Genomic DNA, 20,608 nt, shown 5'->3' with positions numbered 1-20,608 from the left:
CTATGATTTAAAAAATTATACTTTTATTAATTATGTAACTTAAATGTAGTTATAAATTATTTATATATAAATGTACAATTTTTAACACCATTAAAAATAAAGTTCTAGTACTTAACCATATCATACTTTTTTTTAAACAATACACTATATTTTTCATTTTATAATTTAATGCAAAACACTTTCCTAAAAATGTGCACAGTAAAGCCACGGAAGAAAAAGTCTTATATAAAGACTAAATAGTATCGTTATTTAATTTACCATTTTGTTATTGGCACATTTAAATAAACCATACAATAATTTTGTTTTTAATATTTTATAAAATCACTCAATTGTAAACATGTTTATGATGTCTTTTATAACCCGAATAAAACATAATACTAGGAAAGAAATTATTATTATATTAAATAATAAAATATATTGCCTTATATAACATGAAGGTAAAATAAGTAATCGAACAAACTTAGCCTTGTCACTAAACAATTATTATACGTATTTAGATGACACGAAATTAACTGAAATAATTATAGTATATTATATAGTATCAGTGTTTTGATATTATAATATTAATATGCGAGTTTAGTACTTTAATGTGAATTATATAGCTATACACACGTCAAAATCGTGGAATGTAATTTTCAACACGAACAAGCAATTAACACTAATAGTGATTAATAATTTATGTGTATAAAAAAAATGATAGAAAGACCTTGCAGCTCTACAGTAACCATTTTCCCACTACTAGACTTGTCTGAATATTTGATCCGTGGATTGCGATACACATAAGTTATAATATATTTTATAAGTATATAGATATTATAAGCGTGAAGCTGTGAAGGTAAGTATTTATACGGGTGTTCCTGACTATAACCTGTGCATTTTATTTCTCCGTTTAAGTGTTTAACGTTTAAGTATAGATATTAGACATAATATTATGAATAATTAGAGACCGGATTTTTATATTTTTATATATTCGTGTATAACGTAACACGTATGCGTAGCTGGATTCTAATTACATTATATCTATCAGATGTTCTAACATAACTTTGTTCATGTTTCATTTTAAAGCTCATTTCTTATAAAAAATGAAGCAGAACTTTCATCCCCGATAAGTTTACAAAATTGATGAATAATATTCTCTCATAAACTTTAGTAAACATGACATTTTGTAAGCGGATAAAACAAATTATCGATTGAACTATCGTTAAACATAAACAAGTCAACAGTTAACAATTTCAATCTAAATTTTACTTTCACAACTTAAGTTTTCTATAGTGACTAAATTGTGTTTGTAAATATTTTCTTAGAAGATAATTTTTGGTGAGATAATGAAGTTTTTTGCAATTATATTTTTAAGCTAAACCGATGAATTTTAAAAAAATATTCGTCTATTAAAGGTATTTCTAAAAGCCTCCAATTGGCTTTTAATACTATTATGGTTTAATGTATCGTACATTATGTACTTACCTTTAAATTTCAATAACAAATATTTTTAAATTATCGGCGAAGAAGAAATAAATTACTACAGATTTTACAACATCCTAATATCTTTATAAAATAATTGTTGGATCAGTAAATGTGCTTCTACATATTCTTAACAATTAATCAAAAATTTTACTTGGACACATATAGAACCTTTATTGGAATTTACCATTATTTTGCAGAAATCGGAAAATAATTAGTAATAGTTTACATTACATGATATGATTTATCTATTTATATTAATTACTTCGTTCTGTATCAATCTTAGGTATGAATACGACGATATAATACGTGTATTACATAATATACATACTATATACATTATATATATAGTAAGATAATACTCATATATTTTTATATTAAAAATTTTTTATATTGTTTATTTTCGTGTTAAGATAAAATTATTTAAAAAAAAAACATTTATTATTACTTATTACACAAAAATGTACTGAAATATATATTATATAACATCTACTCTATAATTTCGTCATAAACGAATACGATATACCTACACATAAAAAAATACAACGCTATTAATATCGTTTTACGTAGAATAAAGTTTTTTTTTATTTTATGGGATGCAGACACAAGAGTCGCGACACGGTGGTATTCAATATTAGAATAATATATAAGTATAATGTATATAAAAATAAGCATACTTGATGATGCGCGTTTATAGTATACTATAGTGATAATATTATATAATACAATGAATTATACGTAAATTAAAATAAAATACAATCGATATCACGCATTAGAAAAATAATCAAACATAATTGTATTATTATATATCTTACTTACCTATATCATATCGATTATCGACTAACATCTAACATATTATATTATACTTATTAAAGTTGTAGAACCATCGAGATTTGAGATATGTGCAATGTGCATTTGTATTATAAATAATATAGTCATTATATATATATATATATATATATATGATAATAATTAATACCGTTTACCAAGTGAGTATATTATGTGGTGTTGGTGTATTATATTGTTATATCTACATCATATGATAATGAAATTAATTTTGTTTGACGTGTACACCTATGCACAACATATTCATATATTATACATGTTATTTCGCATCCGCCATCGACCACGAACGTGACAAATAAATCTCTCGATTATTTATCGATTAAATGTAATGCGTGTATAGTGTTTACGATACACCTATAGTTAGTTACGCCATACAAAATAATATATAATATATATCCAACATTTATATTGCATAATTATTGTTACTGAAATTACATTATTCATTCGGACAAGTCGGCGTGGTGTTGGTGTCCAACAAAATATGCTTGGTCGCATTTATATATGTTATTTTTGTTCGTGTACATTATATTATTATTATCATCATAACATCGTACCTGAATTCCTTCCGAAAAACTTAGACAGGTGCTATATTATACATTGTATAATGATTTACAATTTTATTCAAAATAGTCTCCGACCAACACTCACCGCACAACACCGTTTTATTTTTGTTCCGTCTGACAGGTTTTTTGGCACAGTAAAGACCGATGTATTATTTAGTGTAATCAAAGTTTGTCGGATAAATTATATTTTTTTATCATAATATAAAGCATATGAAAAACCTATGATGGTTACGAGATTTTTTAGCTCAATTCTGAATAAGCTTGTATAATAGTTAATATACCCCTATAGTTTAGAAACAGAGTGAAATGAAAAATATATGTAGAGTATATGGTTTTACAATTGTATTTTTCATGGTGGTAGCTCAAAACGTTTCATTCGTATTTTATACCCACCTTTATCGTACACATCAGAAATTGAGTCTATATTACATGATTGTATAATATACTTATAACAGTACATACTTTAAACTTTGAAAATGTCTATAGAGATATTCTTGTAATTAATTTAATATTATTTTATTAGTTGTTTCCAAATTACAATTGGTTAACGAGTTCTTTTCTGCAAATTGTTATTGGTTATATCGTCTACATACTGGGTAGTCGGTATTATCATTGGTGTATTTCGATCATTTTTTACTTTTGTTTTATGTGTAATTATAAAAGAGCAGGTAAGAGACATCATCATAAATAGATTGTTTGTAATTCAAAAACAATACTCACGAGGACTTAAAACTTTTAATTTTATTTTTAAAATACGTAACAATGAATAACATTTTAAAAATATTAATATTAATTTTATACCATGAACTGTGAACACTGAATTCCACACAATAAATCTGTATTGACTCGAAAGTTAATAGCAAAACTATATAATATAAATAAATACTATTATAATAATCTATTATAACAAAAAATTTTACAGTAGGTATATTAATATTTTATAGTGTTAAGATATAATATGTATCATAAAAAATTATTTTTTTATTAACACGTTCATAAGTTATAATCAAGGACGTAATTATGTATGTAATTAATAATTATCGATTAATTAAAAAAAAGTTAGTATTTTTTTCATTATAGTAATACGCATTCATGGTAGTTAATAATTGAAAATTTATGTATATAAATTCATATAATATTGTACATACTATAATTTATCTGCTATTGACTAATTTCTTTTCTTACCGTCATTAATATTAAATTATTAACGATAAAAATAACACGAATAATAAATTAATTGGTGGCATGATATAGAAGGAAATTAAATTCGAATACGTGTTTTCGATTTAAAGCAACCATAAAATGGTAACTAATTATACCATTATACCAACATAATATTAATGCTATCAAGGTCATATCTGGTCAATGAATCGTCTTGTAACAAATATACATTTATCCAAATATTATGACTCGATTATAATATAACTGTAAGTTAATCCCTTTATCTTAACCGTTATACAACATTTTATGACCGTTTTTTCGATCTATATAAATCATATGGTGATCCTTAACTAAATATGATAAAACAAAATTACAAAATAGTTTTTATTTTATATCTTAAATGTATGTGTATTGTATAATATATGTGTATATAAACACAAAAATGAACTACAAAAAAATGGTCATCTAATCACAAAAAGGTTAATTTGTCAATTAAAATTGTCAACATACTTTTTTTAAATAAAACGTTTTAGTATCTTTAAATTTGAAATTAATTATCTAATTTTGATATTTTAAGACACTGTTTTTCAACGATGATAAACAGTAAACACTATGTATAAAATATATATATTCAATAATAAAAGCTTACTGCAACGGTAGTGATGAATTTTTGTTGTCAAGGCAGTTATTTTTGCAATGACAGTTTTTTTTAGGTGTCATTTCTGTTTTTCATCTTCACAACTTTTTTCGCCGTATCAATAACAAAATGTACAAGAAATATACTGTTTCTTATTTATGTATTTACTGTAAACCTACATTGTTATTAAATATTACTTAGCCTGCGATTTCTTCAGTTCATCGAACATGAAACTTGTTTTGATTACTGAATCGATGAATGTATCAGTTTTATAAATATGTGTGTTTTAAAAATAATAATAATAATAAAATAATTGATTTAATTATACGTCTATACGAGAAGGTATAAAAATTTAAAGTGCTTTAAAAAAATATATTTTTCTCATTTAATAATTTAAGTTTAGAAACTATAATTTTAACTTTTAAACTATTTCACCTAATTTACATCAATCCCTATTTCTCTATGTTTTACCATTAAATCGTTAATATATAATTTATATCTCTATAATTGATAGACATAACTATCATAACTTAATAATTAATATTAATTACATCATTATATTTATTAAGCATCTGAGTGGGGGAAGTTTAATGAATAAGTACAATTAAAAAGAGTATGATTTTTATAATTAATATTTTGTTAGGCCGTTAGACTATAATTCAATATATTTAGATAAGTTTATTCCTCAGAATTTTAATAATTTCATCATATTATATAGTGTCTACTAGTCAATTAGAATAAAACCAAAATAGGAGAGAACTTCACTTAACTTGAACATATTTATTCATTCTAATTTTATATTACAATAGTGATTTTTTTGTATGTTACATCAAAATACTAAGTCCATAAAAAACATAATTATAGGCTACAATATCTTATTTTCATAATTTTAGAAAAATACAGTTAAAATATAGTTAAACTTAAATGGATAATATATTTCTGAAATAAATCATTTTTAGAAAAACGTTGCCTTCATAATGTTATTTATATAGTATATTATATTCTATTCAATTAGTTTATTCGTTTATTCGTATGGCAAACTATAAATCAACTAGTAAAAAACTATTAATTATAAAAAAAATAATACTTGTAGGTGAATACATAGCCAGACTTAAATTTTTACTATTTTAGTTTAAATATATGATATTTTTTTTTATTGGTATTTAAAATGTTAAGACTTCTTTACACACCGTGACCAGATACATTTTTTTCAACTATAGGTATATTATATATTTTGATAATATAACTCAAAAATTAACAAACAAATCAAAAATATTTGATGACGGATCCTCCGATTGATATAGGTAATGTATTTATGTATTTATTTTGTGGTAATTATATATTGTATAGTAGATTCTAGTTAACATAATATATAATAAAGACGATTTTTATCCAGTTTTTTTTTATATTTTCAAGTGGAAAATTTCCACTAAATATAACATTCTATGTGTATACTTTTTATAAAATGAGAATATCCTCGAAAATATTCTTTAAGATACCACCACTGAGTTATAAATTGATACACCATATTATGCTCGAATTTCAAAAATAATATAATGAAGACTTAAATTTGAAAAAGTATAACATCCCTCAAAACGTTTAAAAACACAAACAATACTGCAGTATAGGGTCAATACATCACCCATCATCGTCAATCCTCAAATAGATAATTGTAATATATATGTATACTAGTAACGACAATTTTTATGACATAGCATAAGTCGCTCCTACATATAGCATCGTAAAATGTAGTAAACGCGCTTGGGTGTTCGCATATTTAAAATATAGAGCGCTTGGAGATTAAATTTCGCGTGGCCAAAGGATGTGTAGTACCGGCTGCAGCGGTAAAATATATAGAAAACCCATTTCCTCTTTTTCTTTTCAGTGTAGGAAAATTTACCATGTACTGACGTTGAACAGAATATTGGTCCCACGAGACCCTGAACGTACCCCCCGTCTAAAAAAATATATATTTATATATACATATATAGCAGCGTACAGTATACAATGTATATTATGTAAAGCAATAGGCAATGTGAAGTGTAGCAAACGACTTGAACAATATACATGTATAGAATTACGCATCGATGACGACGATCTGAATGATCACATCATGTGTCGTGATCGTTAACCAAATTCTCATCGGTTTTAGGGTTTTTATTATTATTTTATTTTTTTTTATTTTTTTATGTCTATATATGTTTATATATGTGTATACACGATGACCCGACCTCGACGGTTCCGTCGACAAATTGAAACGGGACCGTTTTATCACAAACGACTCGTTATTTCTTTCGGTAAATAATCGAACTTCCCTACAGCACTAGATAACCGCGTACTTTTGTCGTTTCAACTTTGACCCTCCACTTTTGGATATATGTAAAATAATGTATAAATTGTATACACACACAACACATTATCCACATATATATATCAATTTTAATTCTATGAAATCTAAAAAGGCCGGCGTATAAGAGATTTCCTTATTATACTGTAATTTTTTCCATAATTCCCTACACACCCGATGGATATTTTTCAGCAATTGAATTAAGCCCTTCGACTATACTGACATGATATTATATAAACTCTAGTATTTACTGCGGTCGCGTAAACACTAATTTAATGTTGATAACTTATAACAATTGTAATCAAGATCTACATAATATATGTGGTACTTATAGTGTAGATATTGTAATAATTTAATAACTACAAATAAATAATGAGTAATATCTCTAATTTCTATATATTCAAAAAATGTATGTCATGTATACACTATAATATACTATACAGTGTAATTTTTTTAAATACTCATAACACTCAAAAAAAGTTTAAATATTTTTAAAAATATTTTTTTTATTCACAGTTTTAAGTTGCAGAAATTATCCGCATGAAAAACGAATATTTTTTGTTTGTGTAGTTACCTGTTAAATAGTTGCCTATCTATTATAATTATTATTTATAATTTTAGATATATTTTTTTATAATTAGTCGAAACAAACCCAATGACTTGTTAAAATATGTGCTACACAGCCGTCCAGGATCAGCTATATAATTAATATTAAATATATCTATTATATAAAATCACGGACCTAAAACGAATGGTCCTTATGCAAATTCTTAGTTTTCTGCTGATTTCCATAATATTGTATTCATCAAAAGTTTCAGCAAAATCCGTAGTATATCATTAGCTACTTTTTACTTTTCAACGCATATATATTGAGTATGTATATATAGTCGACTCATGAACAAATCTCATATATATATACATTATAAGTACATATCTATTATTGCCAATTGCTATTGGTTCCAAAAAAAAAAATATCTATAAATAGTTGGGTATTATTTTAAACCTGAATAATATATTTTGTCAAACCAACCGCAAATAACTATGTTAAAAATCTGTGCAGTTTACATTTAACAGGGTTTAAGGTAGAGTTGATCCACGGGCATTTTATTTGTCACAAACAATGCCGTACATGATCAGCTTGGGTTCATTTAATTTCCTAATTTTTTCTTACACTGTGCATAATACAACGTACTCGCTTGTATACCGTATTGCCTTCTATTACATTCTTCGAATAAACCGTGTGTAAATCGTATAGTTAAACAACACTAAATCAAAATAGTTTTATAAAATATCGGAGTGAAAGAATAATACCAGCACTTACGATAATATACTGAAAAAAAAGTTTTTTTTTTAATAATATAATGTAATAGTAGTAAATAGTCGTAATAAAATACTAACGTGAACGTTCTAATGAGTGATAAGGTCGCGTAGCAATAACAATATACCTATGGACATTAACGTTGTGTTAATGGTGTCTGTACAACACACGTTTAGACATACACCTCGAGTCGGGGCAGACGTACAAGAAAGCGAAAAAAAAACGTGTCGTGAAACGACTGCGGAATTATTTATATATTATCATACGCATATGCGTATATACGTACACGTATTACATTATTATATCATACATTTGTATGTATATATTTATACGGATAATGTACCTATATATCCCGAGCGGTGTAATATAATAATAATAAACACAATGATGATAATAATAATATAAATGGTGAACGGCGTATACGTATTATAATAACGCAGCGCGTTATACACAGCCGATGTGTGTGTACGGGTATAATACAGGTACATTTATATTATATAAATATATAGATACTGTACAGTTGGAAACCCGATCTCGACGGAATGTCGGGTCCGTTTTACCGGCTAAATACCTTAAAAGTGACATTTCTGGAATCCTCGGCACATATTTTATACGCGGTTAATAAAGTCTTTACGCGATAACAATCGAAGCCCGAGAGACGACGCGCGCGACTATACGGTGAGGGTAACGACGACGACGACGACGACGTACCCACATAATATAAATACTGCAGAGCGAGCGAGAACTTATATATGCGGACACGCATATACGTACGTATTATAAAAGATGTCCTCCGCACCGGGGCAGACGCGCAGACGGCTATAAACATGCCCATATATACATATAATATAAACGCGTGCGTGCTGTGCGTGCTGTGTGTGTGTGTGTGTGTGTATTATTTTATACGCGTACGGGGTCCCGCTTTACTTTCACCGTAATTTATTCTCCAAATAAAAATATAATAATATAATAATAATATTATTATACACCTATCGTCGTCGTCGTCGTCGTCGTCGCCGCACCGAGCACAGCCACAACCGACGAACAGAACTAACAAACACCTGTCCGCGCGCGCTATTTGTTTGTTGTCCGGATAAAAAATAATAATAATTGGTCACGGCTGTAAATATGCGTCGTGTACCTATATAATACTGTCTGTACCTGTATATTGTACGTATTACAGGTATACACTGACACATACCGTATAATATTATAGGTGGGCGAGGTGTGGCGCACGCGGATCGTAGCCGATTGGGTTTTTAAAATATTATTGTATTATCGTTATTGTCGAGTGCAAATTATTTTTATGTCCTTTGAAATGCGCGCCCGTCGATAAAACACATCATTATAATGATTTTTGTTATAGATCGTTTATACAATATCAAATGTCCCGTATAGATATATCGGTATCCCACGTGTATAGTACATTATTATATAATATACATAATATACAATATGGTATTATGACACGTAGCACGCTCGCCCGATTCGGATACCTATACAGAGATTTTCAATTAAAATTCCAAAACGTCGTTTGTACATAATGCTATATAGGACTGAACGAGTCGTGGGCACCTATATACATAATATTAGCTATAGTTGTGACTTATTATAATAGCTGCTCGTAATACGATATGCCGTCCATTATTATAGTTCGCGGGTTAACATGACTATTGACTATAATAATACATAGGTATAGATGTCCATTAAGACTAGAATAATAATATAATATCGTAACAAGAATATAACTTATGAGATACGTTATATATATATATATATATATATATATATGCAGTATTTGTAAATATTATATACATAATTGGATATCGGTGCAATACTGATGCAATAATTTTGTTTATAATAATATAGGTTATTCTTATAATATTATATACCTAATACTTACCTATATATTTTATTATATAAATGTAATTAAATCGACGAGCCGACGTCTGTGATTTATGACCTGTTGTATTGGATGGGTGTAGGTATATGGGTAGGACCTGCTGATGTCCAGATAATATTAGCATATACTGATTATAACACGTATATAGGATATACCTATACTAATATATTAAATCTGTAAGTTCGCATCACTCGTATTACATATCTATAATATAGTATTAAATTAGAAGTCACTACTCACTAATCGGTGTCCTGTGACTAAACTAGCCAACTAGGTACCCTCATGTCCTCATAGCAGACTAGTGTTTATAAAGTATACAACCATAGTAAGTTATCCTTATATGTTATCCATTACATTTAATATGCACATGTTCAAATATAATATTATAATGTATTTTTCAACCATTATTGAATAGGTATAGGTAAATTTATCAGCGATGAAAATAGAGAGAGGGTCTGGGGTGTTAGCTTGAAATTTATACCTTCATACTTAATATGTCATTTATTAACTAACTAAAATACACATAAAGAGCATCACCAATCCCATTTGTTTTTCATTGAAATTACGCCACTCCGTATAAGGTAACTGGTATAAGAATACCTTTTATATCTACATGTAGATATACCGAATACTGACATATTATTGCATTTTATTTTTTAAATAGGCATTCAATTAAAATATAATTTATTTTACAATCACTGATCATTGTATTTTAATGGTACTTCCGTGTTATCTCGACTACCAAAATATTTCCAAGACTACCTAACCTATCACCGTATACCTCCGTATAGCAATCTATTTATAAATGTATATTCCAACGTTGTTATCTATATCATCGTAATGTACAATTTACTACAAACCAATTAGTTTAGGTATTTATTTCGTTAGTCAGTCGACAGTCGTCCTATTATCCATATTTTTTTTCGTCTAGTCAATATGAATATTTTTAATTCACTCAAACGATTGAACGCCTTTGGAGATCGGCAAAGTGGCGAAAAAAAAAAGGGGAAGAGCTCACCATCATTTGGATTTATACCTGTCCGAATTTGTTTAGCGACAAAATCTTGCAAACAATTCACCATTTAATAAACTTTTAATGGATATTAAAACATATTTCCCCCCTAAAAAAAATTATTAAACCTAACTAAATGTTTTATCCTATTATATATTTTTTTACTAGATGTTTTATACTATTACATCCATTCATTATTTTTATTAATTACACTTTATCGTGTTTCAGAATAGGTTAAATTATATACGTTTTTATTATTTAATAAATTGCGGTAGTTGATATACCACTGGTGATCATAATAGGTAGTCTTGGAAATATTTTGGTAGTCGATATAACACGGAAGTAGCATTGTAATAATTAATTGGTCGTCAATTTATTCATGTTTAATTATTTTAGATGAAAAAGTAAGTTTAAAACTCTTGTAGAAAGAGTTACGATTACAGGAAAGATATAAAGTTAAAACTAATAAAATCGCCTTGAGTTTTCAACGTTTCCGTGGTGTAGCGGTTATCACATCTGCCTAACACGCAGAAGGTCCCCAGTTCGATCCTGGGCGGAAACATTAATTTTTTGCATTTTTTGTTATTCATCATTATTTTAATTTTTGTGGCATATTTAAATAATTTATAACATTTTAAAATACAACAATAATTTTATTTCATTATTCATATTTTAAACCAGCAATATATTTAATTATTTTAGCATAATATTAACATTTTACACAATTTACTAATCTTTAATTCATAAATAATTTTGTTCGTAAGTATTGAAAATAGTAAAATATGGTTATTATTTATAACTTATTAAAAAGTTAATTTTTTTAATTAGCTGTAGTTATTTAAAAAAATGATAAATGTTAATTATAATAATAACATCATATCAAATTGTAATTAATTCATAATTGATTTTAAGTGGTACATATCTACGGAGAGATTAAAATTATTAATAAAAAGTATTTAATACGTATAATATAATATAATTATTATATTATTTATTATTAATAATTTTATAGTATCTAAAAAAAAATCACAAAAAACTAATGTTTCCGCCCAGGATCGAACTGGGGACCTTCTGCGTGTTAGGCAGATGTGATAACCGCTACACCACGGAAACGTTGAAGACGTAAAGCAAAACAGTTGTTAAGTAGGGGAAGAATTCATATATTTGTTTTAAAATTCACCAATTTGTTTATTATTTTTAATTTCATAAGTACCTAAAAACTTAAGTAAAAAATAAAAATAAAAGTATTTATGTAAATATACTTTAAAGTGTTAAATGATCTTAGTTCCTTAAGAAATTTCTTATTAAAATTAATTTATTGATACCTCCTATTTCAGCTTGGAATGTACAGCATCTTTGACGATTATATAGAATAGGTTAAGTAACATTATCAAAATACCCATAAATTAGTATTTCTATAACTTATATTAATATTACAATAATATTATAATACAAAGTGGCGTATTTTCGGTGGGGGGCAGACCCAAGACCCCCCTAGAAAAAAAAGGTTCATAACAAAAAACAATTATCGATGAACTGACAAAAAACTCTTAATTTGTACTTATGTATTTATTTCTAATGTATTTAGATTATAGAGCCATAGAGGTAACTATATTCACTCTTCGGGTCTTAAAAATATGTTTAGGTTTATAAGAAAGTTTCATCACGTGCTATGTATAAGTACCAATAATATAAACATATAATTAAGTATAGGTCTTATTATTCTAGCAATAATTCTAGGCACATTTAACAAAAACACAATTTTAATATATTTATTATTTATCATCTGTAGTGCAAATTATTTCTTCTATATCTTTATATCCATTAAATATTTTTCAAATAATTTTTTTTTTTACGTGTACTTACTTTTTGCTTGTCTATTAAAATATGTAGATACCTAAAAAATTGTATTTTCTAACATTTATAAACAATATGTACGCACATCACAGTTTAAATGAAATAATTGACACGTTTTCTATATATTATATCGTAGACATATCAGTATAATATAATATATTATGTACATTTTTAAAATTAATATACTCCTTAAATGTCTTATTATAATAATTATTATTATTGTTTTAAATTGAAATGATAAACTTTAAAAAGGATAAGCAACAAATAATTATAATTTGTAATTACTAATAATATTAGAAAACATATCTTGTAAATAATAGCTCTGTATATTATAACATTAGTGCCTAACATAAAATCATACAGTTGCACATAAATTATACCTATGAAATATGAATATTTAATTTTTAGCATTAACTACAAGGTTATTTGCTTATTATAGATTAATTCAAATCATTTTTGTTTTTAAATACGAGATTAATTATTATTAACATCTGAAAATGGTTCCATTGTTTCAAAAATATTTTCTGATAAGTGAAATTCGTTCTTGGGTTCTGTAAAATTTGGACAGTAAACGACAATATATTTGATGTTCAACATTGTACATACAAATCTTTATCATTGGTCACCGGGTATCCTTGTGGATCCTCAGATCGACAAAACTAATTTGTGTAACTTTACCGATAGTTCAAACTATTGTGGTTTGGCCAGAGTTCATATTTAATATTATACACAAATTAATAAAATAAATTAAAACATACCTATAGTATCCCCTACTCCATACAACTTACAAGTATGCTGTACTCTCACAGTGTATGGTTTAATGAAATTGCTTTTTCTGTAGTATATATAATATAAAACAATACTAAATAAACCTACCAAATGATAAATTCATAGTATATTAAGTAATATTTTATTATTTTAATATTCAAAAATATTTGAGAAATGTATTCACAAAAAAAAAAAATTGATGTTTCCGCCCAGGATCGAACTGGGGACCTTCTGCGTGTTAGGCAGATGTGATAACCGCTACACCACGGAAACAGTTGATATCATCTAAAGAATTTATTACACCTAGTTGTCCGTCTTAAAATACAAAAATATTGAATATGAATAAAAAAAATAAATGTTTCCCAATGGTTAATAATACAGGAGAGCTCTTTTACGTCGTAATAATATGATAGATATTTCAAATTGTATGTAAATTTATAATTCAGATAGTCCATGTAATTAAGCTTTAAATAATAAGAAAATTGTATACAGAGTAAATTAAATTAATATTATTATTGTCAATACTATGGTTCACGTCGTAATTGTTTATAAAATAAACGAACTATTATAATATATAGGTAAAGTTTTGTTGCTCGGAAGTTATTGCATTTTATTTATTGCAAAGACCTAAATCAATTTCATGACAAAATGAGGTAATCAAAAAAATATATTTGTACATAATATTATTGAATATTTGATTTTTTTTTTAAATAAGTTAATATTGTTTATTTTACCATTTTTATGTTAAAATGTATTTATAAAAAAAATGTATTAACTATGGTTAATTTTAGTATTATCTATATGCATAGCAATAATGCGATCTTCACGTAACCCTCATATATAAATATATGGATGTGTATTTTAAATCTGTAATTATCATATTTTTCGTATTGGAATTATAATACAACAGAATACGTCATATAAATAAAAATATTTTTACTATTTTTTTTTTTTTACATTTATTATGAGTTAATTGAAAATAAACATGTAGAATACCTATTATGTTTTTAATGGTAAACTCAAATATTTATTTTATACCAATTAAACAGTTCAAAAAATTTATAAAAATTTATATTTTATTTCTATTTTTATATATAACAGGGCTTTTTTGTTCCACGTTTCTGACGATAATATTGAACTTTTTTACGATTATTTTGTTTTTTTGCGAAATTGTTCCAAATACCCTTCTGAGTGTCCCAAAGGTGCCCTTATTTTCGGGACATACACATTGTATTTCAATGTTCTGATTTTCCATTCAAGCATTTGAATAATTTTATAATTTTTTTTTTACAAAGATTTTGTAAATAGAAAGTAACAATTTTTCTAGTTATTCAGTTAGACGTTAGTGTTATAGTATAAATATATATTATATAATGTGAAATACAATACAATTAATGCAGATTTTTAGCCTAAATCAGGCCAATTCATTTTTTTTCTTATTTTGATTTTAATATTTTAAAGATTATAGTCTGAAACTGCTAAAGAAATAATTTAAAAGTATTGTATTAAATACAATGTATTTATAAAATCGTACAAAACTATTTTGTCTTAAAATAAATAGAATTATATTATATTTCCCATAAAAGGTTACATAATGTTATATTATGATTAAATTATAAAAATTATATATAATGCAATATAAAAGATAAACATAACATTTAAAATCCGGATTTGTTATATCTAAACCTATACAATACTCGTGTATTTCTTCTTACATCTATATAGTTTCAGAAAGTAAATACAAATCTTATTACAAATCGTGACAAATTGATAGAAAAATATGTAAAAAGTGAATGATGGATTTGCCTAAAATCGAACTGGGCTGCAATAGCTAGATAAAATAACCACTATGCACCTAGAAAAATAGTGAAACTTTCACATAATTTTTTATCGGTAGGTAATTTTAGTAATAATAAGTACCTACAAACGACGATAATAACTGACTAACTAAGTTTCTGTGGGTAAATAATTGAAACGTACAGCATAATAGCTTAAAATATAAATATATAAAGACCGCCTTTCAAAAATACCTGTCTTATAAGTATAATAAATTTTTAATTTAACTAATTTTACTTTAATAACAACTTTGCTACCATATCATTATTTTTTTAATCGTATCTTGCAGTTTTAAAACTAATTCGAGTTTTTATCGGAATAATATATTATAATGGTTTACAGATACAGATATTTTTAGCTACTTTAATTTGTGTAGAATCAATTATTATTCTTTAACTATTTCTCTACAGAATTAGATACTATACCCATATAATATATATATATATATATATATATAAGAAAAGATGTATACTTATAGTTGTATTCTCAATTAACTAAAAAAACTTACCTAGGTGTACATTTACTACATTTTTTATTGAAGTTAAAGTCAACTTATATTGTTAATTATTAGAACATTGTTACTATTTTTTAATATATTTGTGTCAATAAAATCTTTGTTTAGTAAAACAATTCTAACACCATAATTAATGTTTAAATTATCATTAAATACTCAAGTACTCATATATTGTCTTCACGATATTCAAAAAATTCGGAGACAATGATTATAAGTAATTAAAAAACAATTTAAAAGCACATCCAAGCAAAAAACTAATAATAAGCGTCAATGATGTCGCTTAAATGAATAAATAAATGGATAGGTACATTATTATTTTTTTAAAGCTAAAATATTATATATTATTATTATTATTTAATAATAGCATACTATTTTATATCTTTAGGGCTAGTGTTTTACTACAGTAAGTACGTATAAGGTAAAACAGAATGATTCGGTCAAATACAATTTTTGAATTAAGATGCAGAAATTAATATTATTATTAATGAATAGGGCTCAGATTTATTATGTATTTATGTTAGAAAAATATGTACATAAATTGCGCTAAAAATATCAAAATATATATTTTACTAATATGATTTATTTATTAATATTTAATTATATAAATATATAATATATCCATATGAGTTTCTAATGGAACAAATTATATTGTAAATGATAAAATTTTTTAAAAAAAGGTGTTACAAATTATAAAATATATATAAAAAAAAATTAAAAATTTAATTATCTTGATTACAATTTATTTTAACAGCCATTTTGAAATTTTGAAATTCAAAAGAACTTCGATTTGGTTGTGAAATTGCCTTTTACCGACTAAATGATCTTTCGGCTTCCACTGATGTTATTGGACAGTATTGCATTTTGACTATGAAGGAGTAAGTTATATCTACCGTAGGTCAAGTCCAATAATTGGTATTATTTTGTACTTTTGGAAATATGGGAAATTGTCTGTATTAAAAAATACAATCGTACATAATTAATAATTATCAAAAAATCGTAAATGAACGAATTGTCAAAATATGTAAGAAAAAATGGAATTACTTTGAGAAAAATGTAAAAACATGTGCATATGGCAAAATATGTAAAAATATGTAAAATAAAATATAGTTAATTTCATTGGAAATCCCTCGAAACTAATTTATCACTCACTCAAATTAATTTATCAAGTCACAGTAAAAATATGTATTTACATATAAATCCGAGCCCTACTAATGAACATTATAATTTAAATGTAATTAATATAAAATAAAAATTCCGTTTAAATAACGCGTGTATCTGAAACATTACCTACAGTATTTATTATTACTATAATGTACTATTTTTATCATTATTCATTATTTACTTTGTTTAGTTTTTAATATTTACTACGTAGATGATATTATATATTTTATAAATTACAATGTCAGTAATATCATATCAATGAACTTAACAAACATAATACCTACAGCCGAGGCGCGATAACTCGAAGTTGAAGGGAGATAAAAATTTGCTTCGAGATATCTAACTCGAATTTTTATTAATTTATATTTCTATGGGAATAAAAAAAATTCGAGTTGTCAATTTTTTCGAGTTATCAATATTTGAGTTATCGCGACTGTATTACAACTTTAATTAAAAATGTAAATAAAAAAATTAATTCGGCTAACATTAAATCTTAGACACATATTAAAAACGATTACAAAATTGTACAATTAAAATATAGGTTTATCATTATGCTGAATTCCGAACGCATAACAAAAACTGATGATGATATACTTATCAAAACTTACTACACTAGTCATATACTCATTTACTACGTTCTTCAGCGTTGTAAACATCAAATTTACTTTACCCGGCCACAATAAATCGTCTTTTCAAACCTTCACAAACAGCATAATATAATTTAAAAAAATAATACTACAATTTTAATTCATACCAAAAGCTTACGATAAAATAATATCAAAGAAAAATATTTAATTCCCTTTAGTTCAAATCTTAGTGCAAGTATTAACAAATTGAAAAGTTTTGCAGCTCAGCTCTTACATTATGTGTCGTAAAATTGTATTAAAAATTTGGCACCACCGCCACCACCGATCACTACCAATCATATTATAATCAATTACCAAAATAATTTTAAAAACATCGTAGCGTATTAATTATAATTTTGCACCCGACTTCGTGGTGGTTTTAATTTTTACTTATCACTTTGTCAGTTATATAATAATTCATAATTGGCCCTGTTATATAATATATATGATATTTAATACACCTATATGTATATTATACTATATATATCTGACGAGAATTAGTGACGTGAATGACGGAGCAATGATAAGTCCCGCCCCCTTTTCCGGGTTTTCATCTGACGTTTCAATTAATATGAATGAGGGTCAAGCGTAGGGGGTATTCGTGTTTAAATATAAAATTTAATTACAGCGTTCGCAAATGTATTAATTTATTAAATTATTTCTTTTAAATGAGATTTATATAGTTTTATTTTAATAAATACAATGTGTATAATTATAAGGAATCTATTATCGCTTTGTTATGCATTGTTGAAGTTACTTTTATCGTGCGTCTACCGTTTATACATCTAATAAGTAACAAGTAATAACCTTCTCATGTAACGCGGCTATATATATATATATATATAATATTAAATATAATACACTGTATCCTATGCCAGTTTAATTGATGTGATTATTTAGATAATCATATATATAGATTTATACATATACAATATACATGTGTCATGTTTATAAAGCTGTAAGTACGTTTTATTTGTATATATAATAAAGCCATTATAGGTATTTAAGTCGAAACTTACTCAGTGTTGTCTACATTTATAGGATACCCACACAATTCAGTCCTGGATTTAGCAGGGTACAAACTTCAATGCTTAATAGTCTCTGGATAATATCCTAGATTTCTAACTTTGTTAAGCGATAAATGTTTAAGAATACATTGCAAATAATGCTAAAGAAAAAAACATTTTAAGAAATAACCCACACCTCCTTATTTTAAATCGTATTGTGGACTCAGTTTTGTCCCTATTTGCGATTCGATTTAAAGGAACACATAAACCATAAAGCCTATGAGATACCTACTACCTACTCAGTTGAAATCCATCTCCACTTTAATTACATATAAAATAAAAATATAACTAATGCATTAAATCACTTATAAATACCGATTTTTGTAAAGAAGCTTTCAATATTATTAGCTATACTACGGCCTTCCAAGACTTAGATCCGGCACTGTCTATACAATTATTTAATATTGTTATCTACTTTCCATATCATCACGATTTGTGCTATATAAAGTTGTATCAAATTTCAAAACCCAGATTTTAGATACCTACTCTACAATGCTGGTAATAATAACATTATTCTTGCGAACCGGGTGACGTATTCTTTCAATTTAATGAAATTATTATTACTAACTCAACTTTTGTATACTATTATAGATGAATTCGGTCCTCAGGCGCCAATTATTTTTTCGATAGTAATCGATCATTGACTATTTCATTTATCATTTATCCATACAATATTTTAATTTATAGTTTGAACGCGGTCATGATCAGAAATGTTAATTTGTTGTGTTTTTTACTTTTATTATTCTTACTAAAAAATGTATTATGTTACATAAAATGTCAAAGATTTCTCTGGTTTAGATGGATATATATGAATGGTTCTTTAGCCATGGATGTTAAACACAAACATACAAATTCGGTTTCATCTATGATATATATGTATACAAATTCTTATCTATATAAGCTATAATATTCTAAAACTCTTAGGACATTCAGATACGGAGCACTTATTTATAAGAAATAATTACTAATTATAAGTGTTTATTTTAAAGTCAAATTGTTGTCACGCTTAGTAATAATTTTTATAACTTGCAGCTGAGTTTGTGAACGCAATAAATTCTACTTATAGGGGTATACATAGTCGAGAGTGATTCTTTTTATCACGGAATATTATTTTTTTTATATTTATTATTATTACATTATAATTAGCACGATTTTAAAATAAAATATTGTTCTTATAGTAACATTTTCACAACTACCATAAATGCATTATATTACACTTACTATTTTATGCCTAAGTACTTATTTTTGTTAGTAAAATAAATTTTAATCTATGTATCATACATTTCCACATTATTAAAATTCCACAAAGTTAAGAGGATTCTATACCGATCGCTTTCTTTGTTTAACACATGGGGAACATAGAAATGTAGACATGTTTTTTGCCAAGCATACCGATTGATAGTAAAGCGATAATAAATTTGAGAAACTGATTCGAATTTGTTGTCGCCTAAGTCTACTTGAGATCAACTTTCCCATTCTTTCTTTTACTATATTATAACTTCTTCAGAAATTGAAATTTTGAAGATTTTTA

The 20,608-nt window shown here is 25.9% G+C and overlaps 3 non-coding genes across 3 annotated transcripts; 1 reads left to right on the top strand and 2 right to left on the bottom strand.

The window, feature by feature from the left end:
• The first annotated feature begins 11,737 nt into the window (after positions 1 to 11,737).
• Trnav-aac lies at positions 11,738 to 11,810 on the top strand. Its single transcript has one exon. It is a non-coding gene; the product is annotated as a tRNA-Val (tRNA).
• A 478-nt stretch (positions 11,811 to 12,288) lies between these two features.
• Positions 12,289 to 12,361, bottom strand: Trnav-aac. The gene has a single exon. It is a non-coding gene; the product is annotated as a tRNA-Val (tRNA).
• Positions 12,362 to 14,073: 1,712 nt separating this feature from the next.
• On the bottom strand, positions 14,074 to 14,146 carry Trnav-aac. Its single transcript has one exon. It is a non-coding gene; the product is annotated as a tRNA-Val (tRNA).
• Between the last annotated feature and the right edge of the window lie 6,462 nt (positions 14,147 to 20,608).

This window comes from Rhopalosiphum maidis, chromosome 4 (assembly GCF_003676215.2).
Source record: "Rhopalosiphum maidis isolate BTI-1 chromosome 4, ASM367621v3, whole genome shotgun sequence".
Classification (NCBI taxonomy): Eukaryota; Metazoa; Arthropoda; class Insecta; order Hemiptera; family Aphididae; genus Rhopalosiphum; species Rhopalosiphum maidis.
Note: the sequence above shows the minus strand (reverse complement) of the source record. Positions and strands in the feature narration are given on the sequence as shown.